Source organism: Macaca thibetana, chromosome 2 (genome assembly GCF_024542745.1).
Source record: "Macaca thibetana thibetana isolate TM-01 chromosome 2, ASM2454274v1, whole genome shotgun sequence".
NCBI lineage: Eukaryota > Metazoa > Chordata > Mammalia > Primates > Cercopithecidae > Macaca > Macaca thibetana.
The window spans coordinates 18,565,847-18,588,635 of NC_065579.1; the positions used below are offsets into that span (position 1 = coordinate 18,565,847).

At 36.6% G+C, this 22,789-nt stretch overlaps 1 protein-coding gene across 16 annotated transcripts in view; it reads right to left on the reverse strand.

The window, feature by feature from the left end:
- The window catches only part of RBMS3 (RNA binding motif single stranded interacting protein 3), a 1,212,964-nt gene that overhangs the window by 396,999 nt on the left and 793,176 nt on the right, over window positions 1-22,789 (reverse strand). The gene's annotated exons all lie outside the window — the stretch shown is intronic.

The window sequence follows — 22,789 nt, forward strand, 5'->3', positions numbered from 1 at the left end:
AGCATTTTAATATGAAGTCCATTATGCTGCCTGTATATACAAGAGAGGTGCTTCTTAAACTTGCCTGATAACAGAAATTTAAGATGCTTATTAAAAATATAGAAACTTGGATATCACCCAGGCCTTAATCTCCAAGATAAGAAACTGAAAATCCACATTTTAATAAGCTCATATCTCTTGTAATCAGACTATTTTAGAAACACTGAGTTATAGCAAAGATTGGGGTTCTGAAAAGGTTGTATTTGAGAAAAACATAATGAGGAAGGATCCCTTCATTTCCCTTTAACCAGCCTTAACCAAATTAACTTAGGTGCTGCTTTTTTGGAGGTGGTGGTGGGTAGAGCATATCAACTAAGGTTTCAATATTGTTTTTAGTTTCTGCCTATGGAAACCTAAAATCACCAAGAAATCCAGAAAACACAGAACTTCTGCTTGCTGCCTTCATTTGCACAGGTACCAACAGGAAACAGCAGTCCCCAGGGATGTCAATCTGGCATCCCTTTGGATCAGCAAATTAAGTAGAAATAAACCCACAAATGAGCAACAACAACAAAAAATGGAAAGTGTTGCTTCCTGCTGAAACAAACTTTGAGTGGCATCATTGTAAATAAAAGGTGGGGACGCTCCTGTGTGAGAAACTTTCTCCAGCCTCATTAGGAGCTTCCATGCTGCTAATAACCTGGGTCTGAAATTAGAAACCGTTACATTTCACACATACATGATATGTTGCCTGATGTTTAGTTGCAATGACCCATTTGCTACTTTGCATAACTCAGACAAAGAGTTGCCTGCTCTTTCTATACTGATAAATCTTGTATTCTTTGTTCAGTCAGTTACTTTACTCATTAAGGAAAATAAAACCTAATTAAAATGGTGCTCCATATACCTATTTGGAAAACCACATCCCATGACAGAAAGACTGAAGCAAGTATCAATGCCTTCATTTACCATGTGAAGTCCTGCTGCGCAAATACATTTATGCCTGAGGTGATGCTAGTATTGCAAGTATTTCCAACACAAATGGTCATACAAAATATCTTTGCTTCTAATATGCTACCCAACAACTAGAAACCCATCAAATGCCTTAAATTTCATTTCCAAGGGGAAAACTTGTTGGACATTCTATAATCCAAAAGGCAAAACAAAACAAGACAAAATAACAATGAAATTCTAAACAGATTACCAGCCTTCCACCCTCCCCTCACATATACATTAATAGTTTCAGTGACAGAGCATTCTAGTGACAGCCATTTATTGGCTTTAAGGTGTTTGATTTCCTTTAGAAAAAAAAATATTTGCACTTTACAACTATCATTAACTTCAAAGGATACTGACAGTTCTCAAGTTATTAAGTTAAAAGGCAGCCAGCTTTCAGCTGGAGTCACTGCAAATTAATTCTGTCTTACAAGGCCACACTGGGTCATTTCCTGAGCTGGTGGCAATAAATAGTCCTTATTTTAATATAAAAACAAGTGAGTATAGTAATGCTTTTCTGATTAAAATGCTCAGAACTGGGAAAGACCTAGATTCGGTGTAAACTATGGGTATTTTTACACCATCTGTGGTAGAAACTATTTATCTACACAGTGTACATTTTCTCTTTCTCCCTAACTGAAAACACAGACACACATATACACACACACACACACATATACACACACACATATTCTTGATGACAGTATCAGACCCTTCTAAATATTTGCATTTCCCAGGATCCCTTGCAGCTACAGTGGCCTTATGGTATTGTAACAGGATTTCTTAGTTTTGCTTTCTAGTTATGGGCACTGTTTCTCCCTTGCTTAATTCTTTTCCATTTTCCCACCTGGACCCATAGGTAGGAGATTTGGGACATGGATTCTAGTGAGAAGAGAGGGAGGAAGAGAGCTAAGAAGTACAGTTAATTAGGATTATACCTTAAAACTATTATACTTTAAAAGCTACTAGAACCCCTAACATTTCAAGAGAAGAGGAAACATGTGTATCTTGATCAATATGTAACCCCAGTTCCTAGCGCACAGCTGACACAGGACCAAATGCTTAGATCTGCTGCATGAATGAATACATTAATTAAAATAGCTAGAGCAAAGTGAGTGAGGGGACAAGTAGTACAAGAAGAAGGTCAAAGCAGTATTAGAAACTCTTCAGATGAACCCTTATAGGTCATCATAAAGATGTGGATTTTACCTGAGTGAGACACGGATCTATTGCATGCTGGCTTTTTTGCAGTAGAAGGCTATGATCTGTGACTCAACAGTTTAAAATGATCTCTCTGTCTTTAGTGTTGAGGATAGAAGGCAGCAGAAACTGAAGCAAGGAGAACAACCAGGAGTTGTATCATTCCAGGTGAAAGCTGATGCTGGCTTGTGCCAGAGTTTCACCGGTGGAGAGGATGAGAAATGGTCAGCTTCTGAATATATTTTGAAGTTAAGAACACAATGATTTCCTAATGGATTAGGTCAGGGTATATTTAAGAGTGAATAAATCAAGGATATCTCTAAAGCCAGTAGAAGGATGGAACTGCCATCAACTGAGATGGGGAAGGCTGCAGAAAGAGCAGGTTTGTCTGAGGAGATTAGGGGTTTAGCTTTGACATTTTAATGTGAAATGTCCAATAGACATCCAAGTACAGATGTCAAGTAGGTAGTGGTATCTAAAAGACTGGAATGAGAGAAAGATTTGATATTAAAACATAAGTACTGGGAGTCTGTCGCATATAAATAATATATATGAAGCCATAAAACTGAATGGTATTACTAAGGTAGTGAGTGTAGAAACCTCTGAAGATTTATAAATGCTAAAACCATGGATACAGTAGAAGATTAGTAAAACTTGTCTGGTAGTGATTTGTAAGATTGCCTGAAAATTATAAAAGCAAGAAGTAGAAATGCTTCTATTTAGAGTACTTCTGCAGAATGCTTCTAGTTAGAGCACTTCTGTGGAACTCCAGGCCTGGGAGAAAGAAGCCTCGAACTAGCGTACTTCAGAAAGATGGGGCTCAATGGGCCAGTGTCAGTGAGGAGTAAAATGCTAGACATGGAGAAGGAAATGGTGGTGCTTTGGAAGAACCTATTTTTCTAACCTAAAGGAACAGGAAGTATTAGAAAAGGTTATTGTCCTGGTTAGGGTTCCCCCAGAAACAGACCCTGAGATGAGGATTTAACTACAAGTGGTTTATTTGGGAAGTGATTCTAGGAAACACCTAGATGGGAAAAGGGGAATAATTCAGGAAAGGAAGAAAGTCAATAAAGGGTGTATTATCAAGTAAGTTACCAGTGTGGGAAACTAGAGATCTCTGAGACATAGTATAGAACACCTGCCTTAAAATCATTCCAAAATAGGGGTATTTATTTACCTACTTTCCATTTGTTAGTGACGAGGGGCTGCTGTTCCCAGAAAAACAAGGCTTGCAGGTAGAGGCTCCCACCTGTTTGCAACAAGCTATTTTCTGTGTACAGAGGTAAAAGACAAGGGAATATGACTGGAATATCCATATGTCTGGGAAGTTACTAAATTGTTGGGGAAGGTAAACTTGGTGTATAAAGATAGTTCACGATCTCTCTTCTAAATGAGAAATGTGTCCATATTAATACAGACAATTACACGTAGTATGTCTCTGCATATGAAGGCAATTTCAAAGGTGGACAACACGGTGTACTTCACACATGCTAGGTAGTAAAAATCTACCTCAAAGAAGAGCAGCATCAAGGAATGAATGTATCTTTCTCCCTCTTTTGGATACCCACAATGCATAGTACTATGATAAAATACTGTTGGTGATAAACAAAATACCTATCAGATTATTTATTTTTAGTTATTCGGATGCTATAAACATCTTCCTTTGTCAGAAGCAACAATTAGTACTGCAGGTATTAAACTAACGTTTATAAAATTTCTTTATAAGTTATTGACAGGTTAGTTGACTCTATTTTGCTAAATGCTCTTTTAGAAAAAAAGATGAGATTATTGAGTGGGATTATTTAAATGAAGTCTTTATATACTCATAATTATTAATATTCAGCAGATAAACTGTGGAATGGAAGTCAGAAACCTTGGTGTCCGATCTTGATCTGTCAAGGAAATTGGCCAAAAGTAAAAACTGGATCTTTGATCTGATTACAACAACATGGCAGGGTATTCATCTGTGGATTCCTCTCTCTGTTTCTGGGAATTTGAGCAGGTAAACATGTCTTCCTTTACTTGTACTCTGGGCTGGAGTTCATGGCTCAAGTCATTTTCAGGGTAGAAACAGGTTTGTGCCCATTAGCCACATCAGTAGTTGCCCAAGAAAAAACAAGTTGGAAGCCCTAAAAAGTTCTGTGATGATGTACAACATTGGGGATAAATAGGTAGATGAGATTCAGATGCCCAAGATAGCAGTAAACTTGCATTTAGCACTAACATTAACTCTGGATTCCAAAATACAAGATAATGAAACAACAATATCATCCTATATAAAAATAATCTGATATGCCACAGCCCCTCTTACATCTCATGATGCTCTTCCTGCATAAGTTTCTTAATTTTAAAATGCACAATAAATTATATAGTCTTATTGGATGAATTATAAAACAAAACCAAATTCTACCATTATTAGAGGGTATATGAAGATACAAGGCTCTATTCCTATCTACTAATTATCCTGCTTTTATTCAACTGCATTATTTCCCCCAGTACAAATAATGCTCTTGAGATTTGCACAGAGAGCCATACAAACATTCTATTGTTTCCGCATATTGATATATGGAGATAAAGGCAGCTATGGTTATGTATTTGAAAAAAGCAGCAGAGGCAGAGATCATACTTCAGTAGCCTAAGCGCAGCAAAAACCTAGAACTTACTTGCCTGGAACATTCTTAAGTGTAATGTATATGAGTACAGTACAATATTTGCTTAGACATCTTTATAAAATTGCTTTTAGCACACACTAAACCTTATTAGAATAAAAATGAAAACATTTCATTGTGCCGGTTACTTAGAATAAGTAAAAAGTGCCAATAGAAACTGTATCAGGCGTGGGGAAATAAGCAGAGAAAGGATCTGCAGGGCCTTGTTCTTGCACTGTCCACAGAAAACCTCTTAGATTTAATGTTGGGAAGAAAAAACACAAAGATCCATTCTTTGCTTATTAAGTTTTCTACATTCATAAATCTCGTTCAAAGAAGTTACCTTTTGGTGTTTTTAAAATGTCACAAAGATCCATTTAGTCATTTCCCTTGGCTTTTGGATCGCAAAATGCTATTTACAAGACTGCACATTTTCAAAGCCACCAAAAAATCCTCTTTATAATTATCATCAAAAGCATGACCCACACAAATCAGGACAGGACTAAGATTCTCAAGTGGCAAGATGCTCAAATGCCCAAATATTTAGTAGCTCTCAGTTTTTAAATGAAAGATAGAATGAAAAACTTTCTAGAATTTCAATGTATAAAAACAACTTGTCATTATCAACCAATAAATCTTAAACAATTATAATCATATTCAGTTGCACACACTAAGTCCTTTCCCATTTCTCCTACTCTCTTTTCCCCCCAGGACTGTTAAAGAAAGTTGAAAAATGACAAAAGAGATTGAATGCAGAATGAGGATAGCTACACAAAAATAAAAATTCTTATTTTTCATACTGGGTATTTAAATGATTGATGGTTTTTAGAAAGTTGCTAACACTTTGAATCATCTGTGCCTATATCTGCACACAAATTGGTTAATACAGAATTTTTCTCTACTCGAATGGAATTCCATTGGTAAAAATCACATCACAGTACATGCCCGGGCTCTGAACAGAAGCAGCTCTACAGAGAAATACAACAGGCACCAGTCTATACAGCATAAGGAAAGTATCTAATCTACCTGCTATTCATTTGCAAGGAGGTGTTGTAAACACACTTTCTGCACACTGGTTTGCTCCTCTGGTTGACATGCAAATGCACACATATGTGTCTCTTGTTCTTCTTTTTGGTTGTGAAGATTTTTTGGGAGTGAGGAGGTCAGAGGACAATTGCTTCTTGCTTACCATCCACCCAGAGTAAAGAAGTTTTGAAAAGTTAACCTTGCCTCTGCCCCCACTTTCTGTTTAATTTGCACAGATCATTAGCAAGTAAAAGGTACTCTGCAAACAGAACAAAATAGGTTTTCAGCTAGACAAATAGTGATTTACAAAGACTAGAAAAAAATACGCGTAAACTAGGCTATTCATTGAAGAAAGTCTCATTATAAATGAATCAACAAGCACCAGCAATATGGGGACGTGTGTGATTATTTTGGTTAGGGTCAAATTTTGTTCTAGTGGGATTCTGGTGTTTGACGTATAGTGTGTCAACATGTCTTACTAAAGGATAGTAATAATATTCTAAAACTATTGAAAAATAATTATACATTTATATGAATGTTAATAAAAATCTTCTACGGAAATTTGAACCTCTTATTTCCCCTGGGATTGAGCTATCAAATGACTCAAGAATATTTATTATTTATAATGCTTTATCTGACTGACTGAGACCCTAAAGATAACAGAAAATCAGTCACAGATGAAATGATGGCACCAAAATTGTACATGTCTAGAGACAAAAAAAAAGAACAAATATAACTTGACAAGGTTATTATTCATCTATTTATCATACTGTAATAGAAAGCTGTAAAAAAGTAGAGCCTCAAGGAATGTTCTTATTTTTACGTGATCTTATATATTCATAGTATTTAAGAAGTTTTGTATTATTTATTGTCTTTACAGTGATAGTTATAACGCAATTAGGAGAAAGAGAAAAAGTTTCTGACTTTCTGAGTCACTTCTCTTAATACCAACTAAACACCTTTTAAAATACTCAAATTTTGCTAAGCATTAGAGGATATTAGGTCTTGAGTTTCGAATAAAACAGTATTTTTCTGCTGCCCAATAACGGGCAATAGAAAGCTCTGAAATAAGAGTGCAATTATGGTTTTGAAATCAATCCTAAAACAAGAAAACTCCCTTCCCAGTCATTGGCTACCCAGCACCACATTCTAATATTCCCATTGGTCTGAAATGTTCAAATGCTAAGTTGGTCTAAAATGAATCATTACTTGTTTTACCAACTTAAACATTTTCTAAAAAGCATCATAGTATTCCATTGTTTAAAAAATTTGCTTGAACATAAGAATCATCAAGAGCGATCATTATAAATCTACATTTCCAAGACTTACTCTTGAGGATTTGAATTCAAAGGCCTGGGATGGGCCTTCAACATTATATTTCTAACCCTAAATGCCGGTGATGATGTCTATGATTAAACCAGCTGCTATACTGTATTGATATGATTCAAAAAGGATTCAAGAATCTTCTCTAGTGAGCCAGTTTTCTCTCTCTTCCTTTTTCCTTCCAATTCTAACTAATTTTTGTGACAATCAACAAGAATTGACTGAATTTCCTATGTATAGCAGGCACTGTAGTAGACACTGGGGGAAACTGACAATGAATTATTGTCAGTCCCCAATTATTTCTATCAGACTGCTCATTATCTGTTACTGGAATAATGTAAATCCATAACACAAAAAACAATAAAACACATGTGAATGAATAATGACAACATCCATTTCTCTAGAATTCTCCTAACTTGAACAGTTGCTGTTACTGACTATGACAACATCATTCACCAGTTTTTCTATGCTGTATGACAGAAGAAAAAAACAAAACTGGGTTGGCATTCCATCAAAGTCCTACTCTACATTTTGTGAAAGGGACTATAACCTATTTCTTGTTCTGTGGAAAATGAGATGTTTTTTCCAGATTCTTCAAGGGCTGGCAAGATGGAAGAAGTAACAGAATTCAAAGAGAAAAATAAAAACTGCAAAGGTAGACTATGGCTACTAAGTTTCAGTCACCTCCTAGAAAAAAACATATATTGGTTTTTAGTTTCTGACATCCCATCTTTTTCTGTTTCATAATATGAGAAAGGGATGATTTACTGTGACCTACTATGAATTTAATACAGAATTAACATCAGTAATGATAATGCTAATCCTTTGGTTTTAATTTTCAAGACTTGTACTGGAAGATGTTAGTGCTTACATTGAGAAATTCATGTTAGTCTAAAATAGATAGCAACCTTGTCAGGTCAACTGTATTTTAAGCTGTGAATTAGTTTCTGAGTTAACATTTACTTAAAAATTTAGTGTAAAAGGGCATAGTATAAAAAATAAAATCAATTGTTGACCAGCTGCTGATTCTCCATTTGGCCTTAGAAAAAATTCAAATTAGTGATAGGAGAAAGAAAAAATAGTTCACAACTATGCTGTTAAACAAACTGTATTAAAAACAGTGCTATCTGAATCTGCTCATCATCTTGAAATGTAATCAATTCATTAAGACATAACATTTTTACCAAGTTTAGCAGTCTCCACTTAGAACATCACATAGAAAATACTCAAATACAGAGAAAATGCCAGTTTGAATTGAGCTCTTATTTTAAAAAGAGAACATATTTTTGTATAACTACTCAGGGCAAAGAGGTTTATTTTTATTTATTATCACCAATGTTCCTTTAAGGCAGGTTTCACAAATGAAGAAACTGAGACACAGAAGAGTTAAATAATTTGCCTTCATTAAAATAGCCTGCAGATCGCAGAGAAATGTGATTTTAGCTCCGTCTGGCTCTGAATTCTCAGCACTTTTCACTTTGAATCTTTCAAGCCTTTAAAGTAGAAAGTAGACAGTCCCATCATTAGGATGTAAATTACTTATTTCATCAATTCTAAAATGCACATTTTTTTTTCAAGTTTTAATGGTCTCTGAAATTAGGATTCTTCTTAAAATAGCTACCAACCAGATACAATCACTATGTCATCATGAGGGCCTGCATATGCACTTCACAACATCAAGAATGGTGGTAAGAAAACCCCAGAGACATCAGTAGAGCATCCTTCCAAGCAATTCTATGTCAACGATAGTCTTGATGACACAGCTGAGCACACTGTGTGGGGGAAAACACACGGACAATGACAATTCTCAGACAAAAAATCACTTAGAATTAGATTCTGATTGTGAAAAATAGTTTAGAGTGATTTACCTTAATTTGCTTATCCTTTCCTTTTTATGAGCACACAAAAAGATTTTTAAAAATCTATGCCTAAATAAATGTAAAGGAACTATATGAAAATATCTTGTTATGAAACAGTGTGCTGTCAGCATAAAAGCAATGTTTTTGCTTTTCTTGTGGTATATGAAATGATGATGAATACATGAAACATATACTTATGGACATGAATAATGTGCATCTATAATGGCACATGTACAACATACATATATAGCGTTGCCTACATGAAATAAAATAATCACATCCTTTAAACACTTCAAATGTGAGGGTTTCATGTGAGACGTCGTTGTACTCATTTAAACTTTCTGTAGTCTCTAAGAATTGGATATGGCAAGTACCAGCCCCCTAGAAAAACCACAAGTCCCCTCTGAAGTTTACTCCCACTGAAGTCCATGCTGAGAGGTAGGGGGAAAAGGTAATCTGAGGAGAGAATCACTGACACAGCCAGTTTTATAAGAGGAAAGCCTCTATCCCTCCCTTTATCTAGCAGGGAAATGTTTCAGTTTCATTGACATTCAATGTGGACTTCAGCCCGTTTTTTAAATTGTTGTTTACACAAAATCATGAACTCATGGTATAGCTGAAGCATCCCTCTGTTTCATGTTTATATTGAGCATTAATCAGCCAACTAGTTGACCTATGCAAGAGTTTCCTCTCATAACAGATGCATTACTCCCTCCACATTATTCTAAAACAAGGGCTAGTTTCAGTTTCTGTTTTATATCTGACTGATGATGGTATTGGGGTTTTAATCCAGTAATTTAAGATGTCTGTTAAATATAGGGTTGATTTCCATATAAACAATAATGGACGATCTTTTGCAGAAGCTGGGCCTCTCCTTAGGAATATGTAGTGGTTTCTTTACACTGGCTCCTTAGGAATCAAGTTACCCCCTCATGTTTGCCACAGCAGAGGGACCTGAAAGATACATGATGGAGCATTAGACACCACCTATCTTCCTTCCTTCCTTCCTCTTTCTCTTCCTCCTTCCCTCCCTCTCTTCCTTCTCTCTTCCTTTCACAAATACGCATAGAGTATTTACCACATGAAAGCAGATGGTAAGTAGGACACAATTCCTGACCAAGATAAACTTACAGTCTATAGGAGGAAATGGATATGTAAACTTTACAAAAAGGCAAACACTTATTTCGAGGGGTACATTCAGGAGCACGTCGGAGAGATTGAATTCTATCTGGGATACAGAATGCCTTCCTGGAGGAAGTAGCATCTAAACTAACATCTAAACAATGCTTTAGAGTAGTGGTTCTCAACTGGGGGCAATTTTGCTTCCTAGGACATCATGACTGGTGCAGGGAAGATGCTGTACTACTGGAATTATTAGGTAGAGGCCAAAGGATTGTTATGCTAAATATCTTACAATGCAAAAGACAACCCCCTACAAACAGGCATTATCCAGCCTCAAATGCGAATAGTGCTGAGGTTAGGAAACTCTGCTTTAAAGTTAGTGAGGCAGAAAAGGTGGGGGGCGGGGAGAGAGAGAAAGAGAGAGAGAGAGAGAGACTCACTTTATACTAGGTGAGATGTTCATCTATGGGGAGCGGTGGTAGATGTTCTTGTCAGCACTTTAATGCCAATTGCTGCAATAAATATTTTTTAAACTAACACTCGGATCGTTCCTGAGAGCTACAGTACAATTGAAGTCACTTCATCTTATTAAATCCTTCACAGTAATGAAAGAGGTAGATATTCTTATTACTACTTTTCCGATAAGGAAGAAGACTTAGAGAAAAAAAGTGACAGAACGAGGGTAGCAACTATACTATGATAGCCACCTTCTTCTTGCATTCTGAACTGCTCTTGGCATTTTGCACATACTTACTCATTTAATTTTATTACTGTTCTCATTTGGACATGTAAAGAAACTGAGGCACAGAAAGATCAAGTAACATCATCAGTGATTTAGTTAGTAATAAATCTGAGATATCAGGACTTCTTGTTTCAGGGCTCAAGCCCTGAATCTCAACACTATGTCCTTGTTCTATTTACTATATTACACTTTGTAATATTTATGAAACATTGGCATTTATATCCATCCTGCCGATACGCAGGGGCTTTGTGGTTTTTAACTCCTCATATTGGTGTTTCCACTACAGTATCTGTATATTCCCATTTTATTGCTCAATGATTACCAAACAAAAATAGTACCAAAATACTATTCATATACTGACCAAAAATTTTTCTTGCAGGTCATTCTGGATAAATTATTATTTCCTAATGTTTTAGATATCGGCCACTCATTGCCACTTCGCCACTCACATTGCAATATTTATCCTTAAATTTTATCTTCCACAGGCCAGAATGGCTAACATTGATATCCAGAATTAGGAGAGGTTGATCACGTTTTGCCAAAATTCATAGGCTTTTACTTTCAATCAGATGTTCCTGACTCTTCATAGTCTTCTGTTATTATTATTATTATTTTTTGCATTCTTTCTCCTTTGAATCACAAACTAAGTTTTAAGAATGGGGTAGGCCAAATATTGGTCTCCCCATTTTACTAATGACCCCCAAACTCAGAATTTAAGTGACTTGTCCTAGAACAAATTATCAGCTAGTACAGAGCTGCTAAGCCTGTTCTATATTTTACTACATGATGCATTGTGTCCAGATCAGGAAAATAGCTTGCTGAGAGCCATTCTTCCCTCTTTATAATCAAATGTTCATGTAATTAAGCATAGGCACCCATCACATACACACTGTTATATTTTTAAAGGGCTTTTTGTTGGTTGTCACTAAAATTAGTAATTAAGTGATATTCTGGAACTATTCTTTTCCCAGTAACTTCAAAGGGGATGCATATCCCCAGGATGGCTGTCTTCTTATATCTCAGCAATGAACTAGTTTGGTGACCTTCTTAACACCTGGGCAGCACATTTGCTGTTCTGGAAGAGTTTACACTTTATGGATTAAGCAAAGATTACTGGCCATAGATCATAAAAAGCTGTCAAAGCTGATGGATGGTGGTTCTAAGGAGGCTTCACCAAGAAACATCTTTTTTTTTTTTTTTTTTTTTTTTTTTTTGATGGCGTTTCACTCTTGTTGCCCAGGCTCAAGTGCAATGGTGCAATCTCAGCTCACTACAACCTCTACCTCCCCGGTTCAAGCAATTCTCCTGTCTCGGCCTCCCAAGTAGCCAGGTTTATAGGTGCACGCCACCACACCCAGCCCAGTTAATTTTGTATTTTTAGTAGATATGGGGTTTTATCATGTTGGTCAGGCTGGTCTCAAACTCCTGACCTCAGGTGATCCACCTGCCTTGGCCTCCCAAAGTGCTGGGATTACAGGTGTGATCCACCATGTCCAGCAAGAAAAAACTTCTTGCATCAAATCGTCTTCTCCAAGGATCAAAGGTTTTGCTTACACTTGTCTTAAGTTGATTCTATGGGGTCCATCACAAAAATGCCACAGAAATATTAAAAATAACTGTGTTAAGTAATGCCACAGCTTGCTTGAGTGCTGAGAATTTTAAATAATTTGTAGTCAATTGTATGAGTCCATTTTCACACTGCTATAGAGAACTACCTGAGACTGGGTAATTTATAAAGAAAGAGTTTTAATTGAACCACAGTTCTGCAGGGCTGGGGAGGCCAAGGCAAAGAGGAAGCAAGGCACATCTTATGTGGAGTCAGGAGAGAGAGAGGGTGGGAGTGGGGAACAGCCAAACACTTTTAGACCATCAGATTTTGTGAGAACTCACTCGCTGTCAGGAGAACAGCATGAGAAAAACCGCCCCCATGATCCAATCACCTACCACTGGGTCTCTCCCTCAACACATGTGGATTACTATTCGAGATGAGATTTGGGTGGGGACACAGAGACAAACAATATCAACAATTTTGTAAATCAAGAAACAATCTGATGAGACCAAGAGATACATTCTTTTCCTTAAAAAGAGATCGTCATACACCGAACCTTCCATATTCCTTTCCTTCAAAAGCTATCATCATATACTGAAAATTCGTTGGAAAACAAAGAATATGTTTATACCTATTTATGCTCATATATGTGCTTCTTTTACTGTTTTAAAATTTTAAAATGAACATAAGACATATATAACTATGAGAAACATAAATGAACTGTAGCCCTTTGGAGTTATCAATCTCTTATATTGCTCTTTTCTCTTACTGCCTTCTTCTTCCCAGTGATCAGAAAAAGAGTTCAGAAATGAATTCTAAAGCATAGTAAGAGTCAGAGGTAGAATCTGGCCAATCAAAAGCTATTATACTAGTATTTATGGACTCTATTTGCAGCACATTCACAAGTAAATTTTCAATGACTTTGAGGATATCCAAACTGAATATAATGCAATAGCAAAGGCCTTTAACTTTCATTCTTACAGTGTCACTTTGTAGCAACAAAGCTTTAAAAAAAATTATTGCTTTATACATTTCAGGGGTTTTTGTTATTTCAAAGTTTTGGGGAACTAGACTTCCATATTACTAACCAGGGAATTAAATCATGAATAACTTCAATTTGTAATTCTATTTGAAAATAATTTAAAAGTGCTTTCGTAAAACCCTCATATAAAACAATTATGCATTTTGGCAGAAGTTTCCTTGGGACTCGTGTACACATGCCTGAGAGCATATGTACAGGTAACTTGAGGTATGCGTTGGAAGTCTTGGCAAATATGAGATTTTGCAGTTTGAGTTTGATATCAATGTAACTCCTGGGATGTTAGGGTAAAAATAAACATTATTATAGGCATATAGTATAGTATACAGCTAGAATAATAGCCATACTAGCCGTCCGCTTTTTTTTTTTTTTTTTTTTCTCACAATTCAAGTAAACTATACTCCACAAAACTAATTTGCCAGACATACATTTAAAAATTCGGTTTTTTCCAGTGGGAAGTTTGACAAAATGTTACACTTTATTTATAGTCCATTGTTATCTTTCCATTATCCATTAGTCTATTGATATCTGTAACTAAGGGAGCATTCCATTGTCCCATAAGATGATGAAAGGCATTTGGGATTTTTTTCCTCTAGCTCAAGTTTTCTTAGTTTCTTCAGCACAATTCATACACTTTCAATATAATCTTTTTAAAAATGAATTGTGTAACTCAAAATGTCGTTGTTGGAGGTAGTGAGGAAGAGAAAGGACTTTTATATATTTTTTTCTTGCTTGCTTTCTTTTGAGACAGAGTCTCACTCTGTAGCCCAGGCTGGAGTGCAATGGCGCGATCTCGGCTCACTGCAAGCTCCGCCTCCCGGGTTCACGCAGTTCTCCTGCCTCAGCCTCCCGAGTAGCTGGGACTACAGGCGCCCGCCACCTCGCCCAGCTAATTTTTTTGTATTTTTTTAGTAGAGATGGGGTTTCACCATGTTAGCCAGGATGATCTCGATCTCTTGACCTCGTGATCCTCCCTCCTTGGCCTCCCAAAGTGCTGGGATTACAGGCGTGAGCCCCCTCGCCCGGCCGACTTTTATATAAAGTTTACTAATTGTCTAGTACTCAGAGCATATTTAAAGGTAGTGCTTTAATTCCATTATAATCATCTTAAAATTAAATAGATTAAAATACGATATTAATAATAATTTAGACCCCCCTCCAAATTAATTTAATCCCCTTCAGTCCTCAAGGCCACTTTATGAAATACGGACTACTTTATTTTTTTTGAGACGGAGTCTCGCTCTGTCACCCAGGCTGGAGTGCCAGTGGCCAGATCTGAGCTCACTGAAAGCTCCACCTCCCGGGTTTACGCCATTCTTCTGCCTCAGCCTCCCGAGTAGCTGGGACTACAGGTGCCACCACCACGCCCGGCTAATTTTTTTTTTTTTTTTTTTTTTTTTTTGTATTTTTATTAGAGACGGTTTTTCACCATGTTAGCCCGGATGGGCTCGATCTCCTGACCTGGTGACCCACCTGCCTCGGCCTCTGAAAGTGTTGGGATTACAGGCGTGAGCCACCGCGCCCGGCCGGGACTACTTTTTAAATTCCATTTTACAGGTGAGCACACTGAGGCACAAGGAAATAAAGTAACTCCCGTAAGTTTCCACAGTGGCAGAGTTGGAATGTGAACTGGGGCAGTCTGGCTCCACAGTCTGTGCTCTCCATCACTGCACATTGTGTCTTCATGTTTGGCGTTACTTTTATGGCATTTACTATTCATCTAAGATTCAGGTCCTCTCCTAGACACTTAATGTTTCATATCATAGATGCTACCACTATATGGGACATTGAGGTTAGCCAATTTTATTGTACATTTCATCTGATAGAAGATTATTTTACTGAATAATTCTCATGAGCCTATTATTTAAAGCTGTCTCTCAAAATGTCTTCATGTATTTATTTTATAAACTATATTTAGATTCATATTATAAAAACTAATTGTACATGCACACTCTCAACAACACAAGCTCGGAACAGAGCTTGTCCTCCAAACCGTATTCTGATAATACACATAGATCTTCCAGGAATATCACATCACCCCATGCGCTTTCTTTCAATACATTTATTCCAATGCAAAATTCTATTATATTTATTTGGAGATTTTTTCAGGCTCTGTCTTCACTTCCGCAGATGTAAGCCCTATAAGGGCAGGAACATTTTATGCCTTGTTTACTCTGTCATCAATACCTACAGCACAGTTTCTCAATTATAAGAAATATTTGTAGGAAGACTAAATGAATATATTCATTGATTTTGTTTCCATAGAATTTTAGAGCTGGAAGAGTTTAGAGTTCACCGGATCCTTTAATTTTATAAATGAAGGCACTATGGTCTTATAAATGAAGAACACAAGAAGCCAGATCTTATTTTTTATTTCATCCCTAGGACCTTGCCAGTGCCTGAAGTATAAGTTTTCCACAAGTATATGTAGATTCTCCTACAGCAAAAGCGAAGACTAGATTAGGCATCCCAATTTGAAGATTGGAGCTAATTCCATAAAGCGCGTTTTCTCTTTTATCCACAGGTACATGATATCTTTTCAGATTTCCTCTGTTACCTGAGAAATTTTTTTTCTTTCATCGTTTTTTTTTTTTTTTTTTTTTTTTCTGTTGTTTAAATGGCATTTTGTATACATTTTACTGCCACAACAAAGTAGCATGCTTGAACCAGGCATCTTTAATCTTAACCAAACCAAATATTTGTAGCCATTTTATTTTCATTCTAGAACTTGGTATTAAGCTGTCAGGAGATTTCTGATAAGTTACAGGTTGTCGTTTCCAACTAATGGAAGTAAAACTCTACTTACTTTTACTGAAAGGTTTAATACAAATACAGTGAGGCTCTCCACAGATATAATATCCGTCTTTTACATTCATTATTTGATCAACAACAGAGAGAATTACAAATAATCTGCAGAGTCCCTGACAGTCAGGAGTCCCTTGTTCCAGCCCTATCTTGCGCACCAATCACTGAGCATCTTTCTGAAGAGAAGACTATTTCAATTTTCGAAAGTTCGACCTTTATAACTACATGAGTGCCTGCATTTACGTTTTCATTCCAGCCTTTACAATGTTTTCAGAGGGCATAAGAGTTTACAGTTCTGCCCCATTATGTATGATATCGGTTGCATTTAAATACATAGAATTATTATGCTCTCGTTCACCCAATAAAAGCTTTAAAAAAAGAAGCAGGCATTTGGAGCAAGAACACATGAAGAAATAACCCCAGAAGACTCACCAAGATGAAAATTCAACTTTCAGAGACCCTCTATTGGTTTAATTCTGACATGGGCCTGTATGTTCCAGCAGCCTTTATGAGCTATGGGTTTCCTAGGTATGATGTAAGGGCATGGAATAGAGCACTTCATCTAAACACAAGACATATTCTATTTATTAGACTTAATAGGTATGTTCAGATGTTAAAATAATTGGTATGCATATTTTATCAAAATTAAAAACAACAATAATAAAGTAATTGGTTAATCACAGTATTTCAATTATTAGTAAAGCCATCAAATTCAATTCCCTAAAAAGATAATCTTTTTAAAAAGACTAAACTAGTAACTTCAGATTGCTTAAAAAAATTTCAAAATAGCCAGGGAATGATTTCTAGGATGACTTACTAACAAATAACTCTAAGGAAAAAGTTAATTAGGCACATTTTTTTTTCTCTGTAAGTGAAATTTCTTTAGAGGATGCCAAAGTTAACTTATGGAATTGGTGCAAAACAAATTTTAGTTAAAACACACTTTTGAATGCCAATATGGAAATCAAGTACATAAATATAATATACTTATAAATATTATTCAAATTGATTTTTTGAAACATTTGTACAGTAAGTGGACCACCTCAATTAAAGAACAATAACCTATGTCACAAGAGTTTTATCATAATTATAACCCCTAAGACTGTTTTAGTTATAATTTAAAGTTACTGGTAACTTCAATGAGAATTGAGATATAAACTTAAACTTCAACATATGAAAGAAAAATCAGGGGCTAAAGTGAAGACTCAAACACTGTGCAAACAAGTCTTTGAAAAGTAGCCAATTACATAGAATATGCAACCTGGAATGTATAAAAAAATTGTTGTAAAATCCTAGAATTGTAGTAAGTGGCATATACAAATATGTCAGTAAAAAGAAGGATGGCATGTTAATCCAAAAGACAAAAATTCATACTAGCCAAGAAAAAAATTATTAAATTTATTCTTGCCCTTAGTACCTCCAACATTTTTCATTTGTTTTCTGGAACTGTAAGCTATCCTCACCATTATTCACCCTTATTTTAACTTATAGAAACATTTTCTCAGGATTCGAAGCATTTTTAAGCTTTTTATCCCGCTCCCCGATTTTTATTCTCTAAGATCAAGGGTTTACAAGCTTTCAACAAATACAATTCAACATACCAGAGTTCCTTGGGAGTATAAAACATTCAACAGGAACTACTTAGGAAGACAAGAATAAACGGCCTCATGTGCACTTCACTGTTAGAATGTGCCACACTCAGCAACTTAATGTAAGTTGTGTATAAATTAGATTCTATCCAATAGGGTTTTTAATAGGAGGTATAAAAGTTAAAACTTTCCTTTATTAATAATATAGACCAGCAGTAAAAAAAAAAAAAAAAAAAAAAAAAAAAAAAAAAAAAAAAAAAAAGTCTATGTTCCCAAATCTCACAGCACAGAAATTTTGGAGTGTTCAGTTGAATCAAGTGAATCGTATTTTATAACTGGCAGAGGTTAATCAGAGCATTGTGCCCATTGTATAGATGGATCCACCGAGGCTTAGCGAGATAAGAGATTAGTCCAAGTTCAGCAGAAAGCAGATTGCTTTTCCATGTACCTCTTTCTCTATTGCCACATTGCCCATCTGGTCTCTTAAAAAGATCCTCCAACTACATGCCTATATCCATGCTAGGAGAGATACAAACGAAATGGACACAGGGTTCTCACCATAAAGAAACTTACACTATCATGTCTATCATTGTGATTTTTACAATTTACAACTATCCATAATTCTAATAAGTATATCAGAAATTTTGAAGGAGTATTTCTTTGTTTGCGTTTTTGTCCTTTGTGTTTGACTAAAACTGTTTTCTTTATTCATTTTATTTCATTTTCTTTTACTTTAAGTTCCGGGATACATGTGTAGAACATGCAGGTTTCTTACATAGGTAGACGGATACTATGGTGGTTTGCTGCGCCTATTGACCCTTCCTCTAAGTTCCCTTCCTTCTCCCCTCACCCCACAACAGGCCCTGGTGTGTGTTGTTCCCTTTCCCCCACTGTGTCCATGTGTTCTCATTGTGAAATTGTTTTCGGACTCTCACTTCACCATTTTCTACATTGAATGAAAACATTTTATCCACATGTGCATTTTCTTTCTTACATACTCTCTCACACACTGGAGAAGATCTTGAAAAATGTGTTCTCTGCATAATTCTTTCCCTACCTACTTTTGTTTGGGCTTGGAAATAATCATCACTCGTTCCAGCAGATGCTTCTCTAAGTTAATTTTTGTTGTTGTCATTGTTCTTGTTGGAATAGGGAAAAAGAGAAGCAAATTAAAGCAGCATCTAGAAACTTGCTATGGGCTGCAAGGTAGGTATTTTCCAAAATTATTATGGCATTTAGGAAGAATTGTTGAGTTGTCAGACATTCCTCATAGAAGCCCCTGGAAGCCAAAGTGTTTTTACTAATATTATGAATCACAAGGGAAAATAGCCTTTGTTTTTTTCTGTCAAAAAGTTATTTTTTGGGGGACTAAAACTTTAAGGCAGGGTCATCATTATACTATTACCTATCCCTACTCACAAAGGACCACGCTGATTGAGAAATGACAAGGAGGAGAAATGGGCTTTGCGCTGTGCTATTTTTTTTTTTTTTCTTTTTTTGAGATAGAGTTTTTGCTCTGTTGCAGAGGTTGTAGTGCAATGGTGCGATCTCGGCTCACTCCGACCTCTGCCTCCTGGGTTCAAGTGATTCTTCTGCCTCAGCCTCCCGGGTAGCTGGGATTACAGGTACCCACAACCACACCTGGCTAATTTTTGTATTTTTCATAGAGGTGTAGTAGAGATGATGTTTTGCCATTGTGGCCAGGCTGGTCTTGAACTCTTGACCTCAGGTGATCCACCTGCCTCCGCCTCCCAAAGTGCTAGGATTACAGGCATGAGCCATGGCACCTGGCCTACTCTGTGCTACTTTTAAATTTTTATTTATTTTCCTAAATAGCTAATACATTTATATCCTTGAAATAGGCAGAAATGTTCTGAGGTAGTCTATGAATAGCCCCTGTCTTCTATCTCTTTTACCCAAACAAACAACCACTGTATTTTTTTTTTTTTTTTTTTTTTTTTTTTTTTTTGAGACAGAGTCTCGCTCTGTCGCCCAGGCTGGAGTGCAGTGGCCGGATCTCAGCTCACTGCAAGCTCCGCCTCCCGGGTTCACGCCATTCTCCTGCCTCAGCCTCCCGAGTAGCTGGGACTACAGGCGCCCGCCACCTCGCCCGGCTAGTTTTTTGTATTTTTTTAGTAGAGACGGGGTTTCACCGTGTTAGCCAGGATGGTCTCGATCTCCCGACCTCGTGATCCGCCCGTCTCGGCCTCCCAAAGTGCTGGGATTACAGGCTTGAGCCACCGCGCCCGGCCAACCACTGTATTTTCTAAGAGATATCTTTGAGGTGGTTTACAGCATCATACAGGAACATATGGATGTAGCCTCCCTACTTATTTTTTCTAAAAAGATACCGTGTATCATTTAACTAGTGAATATATATATATACACACACACATACATACATGCTCCCATGACTTCACTTCCCCAGATATAAGCCCGATAAGGGCAGGGACATTCTCTGCCTTGTTTACTCCATCATCAATACCTACAGCACAGTCTTTAAATCATAATAAATATTTGTAGGAAGAAGAAATGAAGATATTCATTGATTTTTTTCCATACATAGAATTTTAGAGCTGAAAGAGTTTAGAGTTCACCAGATCCTGTCATTTCATAAATGAAGGTCCTATAGTCTTATAAATGAACAACACAAAACCCAAATCTTATTTTTAATTTCATCCCTAGGACCTTGCCAGTGCCTGGAACATCACAGGATTTCTGTAAGTGTACGTAGGTTCCAATATGGCAAAGCAAAAACTAGATTAGGCATCCCAATTTCAAGACTGGAGCTAATACTAAGTGAGTGAACTACTCCTCGGATAAAACAGTAAAACATCAACAACTCAGAAGCCTCCCCCATGTTCCTTCCTAGTAACAATCTTCCAGTTAAAGGTAGGACCTGTTCCAACTTTCATCACCCTAGCTTCATTTTGACAGTTTTTTAGCTGTATAAATGAAATCATAGTGTATGTTCTTTTTTGTCTGGCTTCTTGTACCACCTTCTTGACACGAATGATTTAATTTAACCATCAAGTCAACTCTGCAATATCAATATCATCTTCCTCATTGTACAAGTCACAAAAATGAGGTTCAGCCACCTCAGTTTTGGAGCTGGTATTAAAACCTGAGGCTCGTCAACATTAAGTCTGTCTTCCTGCCCAACAGGCAGTATAGTCTTACAAAGATATTCTTTCTCTTCCAGTCTCTGAATATTCTGAATTATTGCAAGTTAAATGACTTTGATGTGGTCTTCTCTCCCTTCCTCCTTTCATCCATCTATCCATCTTTTCATTCATTTAGTGATGTCCCCTTTATGCACTATAGTGAAAATAAAAATGACTTTTCCTCCCACCATACTGCAGGCAGCTATGAGTCATATTTGTAGAAACTGATCTTCCTGGGACTTTTCCACCTGTATATATTTCTCCCAACCAGCTTGGATTTTCAATTAGGAACCTAGTTTTCTTGGCTTCACTATGGAACATTTTAAATCATAAACATTGATTCCTCTATATAATTGCTTCTAATTATTAAATACAGCTGGATAATTACCTATGAAACATATTCTATTTATTTTCCCAGGAATATAGAGAATATACTGAATAAAAAAAAATCGCTAGAGAATAATAGCAGCTAAACTTATTGAGGGACATGCGAAGAGATATTATTGGGCTCCAAGGTTCAAGGCCTAATCTGTAGCTACAGCACATTAGGGAGGAAGGAATTGGCTACAAAGAAGCACAAGGAACCATTTGGGGGTGACAGAAATATCCAGTATATTGACTGGTGGTAGTCTCACAGTTGTATACAAATGCATTGATTTGTAATTTTTTTTTTTTTTTTTTGAGACAGAGTTTTGCTCTTGTGGCCCAGTCTGGAATGCAGTGGCTCCATCTCACCTCATTGCAACCTCTGGTTCAAGTGATTCTCCTGCCTCAGCCTCCCGAGTAGCTGGGATTCCAGGCACCCACCACTACACCCAGCTAAGTTTTTGTATTTTTAGTAGAGACAGGGTTTCGCCATGTTGGGCCAGGTTGGTCTCGAGGTCCTGACCTCGTGATCTGCCCACCTCGGCCTCCCAAAGTGCTGAGATTACAGGTGTGAGCCACCGCACCTGGCCAATTTGTAAATTTGTAAGAAACACCCTTTGTTGTAAACAAATTAGTTTTCAATGAAGTTAGCTTTAAAACAGAAAACTAGAGGAAAGGAGAACTGGCTCAAATTTTCTATACTTTTCTCCTGTAACCACTTCTCATTTTCTCCTTGAGCCGTCTCCCTGTCATATGAACATGGTCGTGAACAGGTGGCTTCTATAATTGCTCAGACTTTCTTTTCCTCAACTGAAATTCCTTCAGTTCCCTTAGACCTAAATTAAAAAGTCTACAAAGCAAGAACTTCTATTCCTCATTTTGAAAATTTGTGTTTCCTCTCATCATGTTACGTCTCTTAACATTAAAACAAATCAAAAGTAAAGACGTAAGAGAGATGTTTTAATTACATGAGTTATACAAGAAAATAAAAATTGAATTTAGTTATGAGCTTGCCATCTTCTGTTGAATATCTCTGGGTCACTTAGGAAACGGAATTCAAAATTACAGAACTCTATATTCATTGCTAAAGATAACAATGAGACACTGTAGTCCATATACCCACTTTACCACAATGTCTCCATTTATTAATAAAAATTACCATAATCTTGATGTGCAATCTGATATTAAATACTAAACAACTACTCTGGGACTCAGCTTTCTCTTTGGTAAATAATGTTTCTAAAATAAATGACCAATAATGTCTTTTACTGCAATTTAAAAAAAGTATTCCAAAGAAAGTACTGTGACCCTCAAACACAGGTTCTCTGTCTAGCAATTAAATAAGGTCATATGAGCTGTCTGACATTCTGTTCATCAAACGT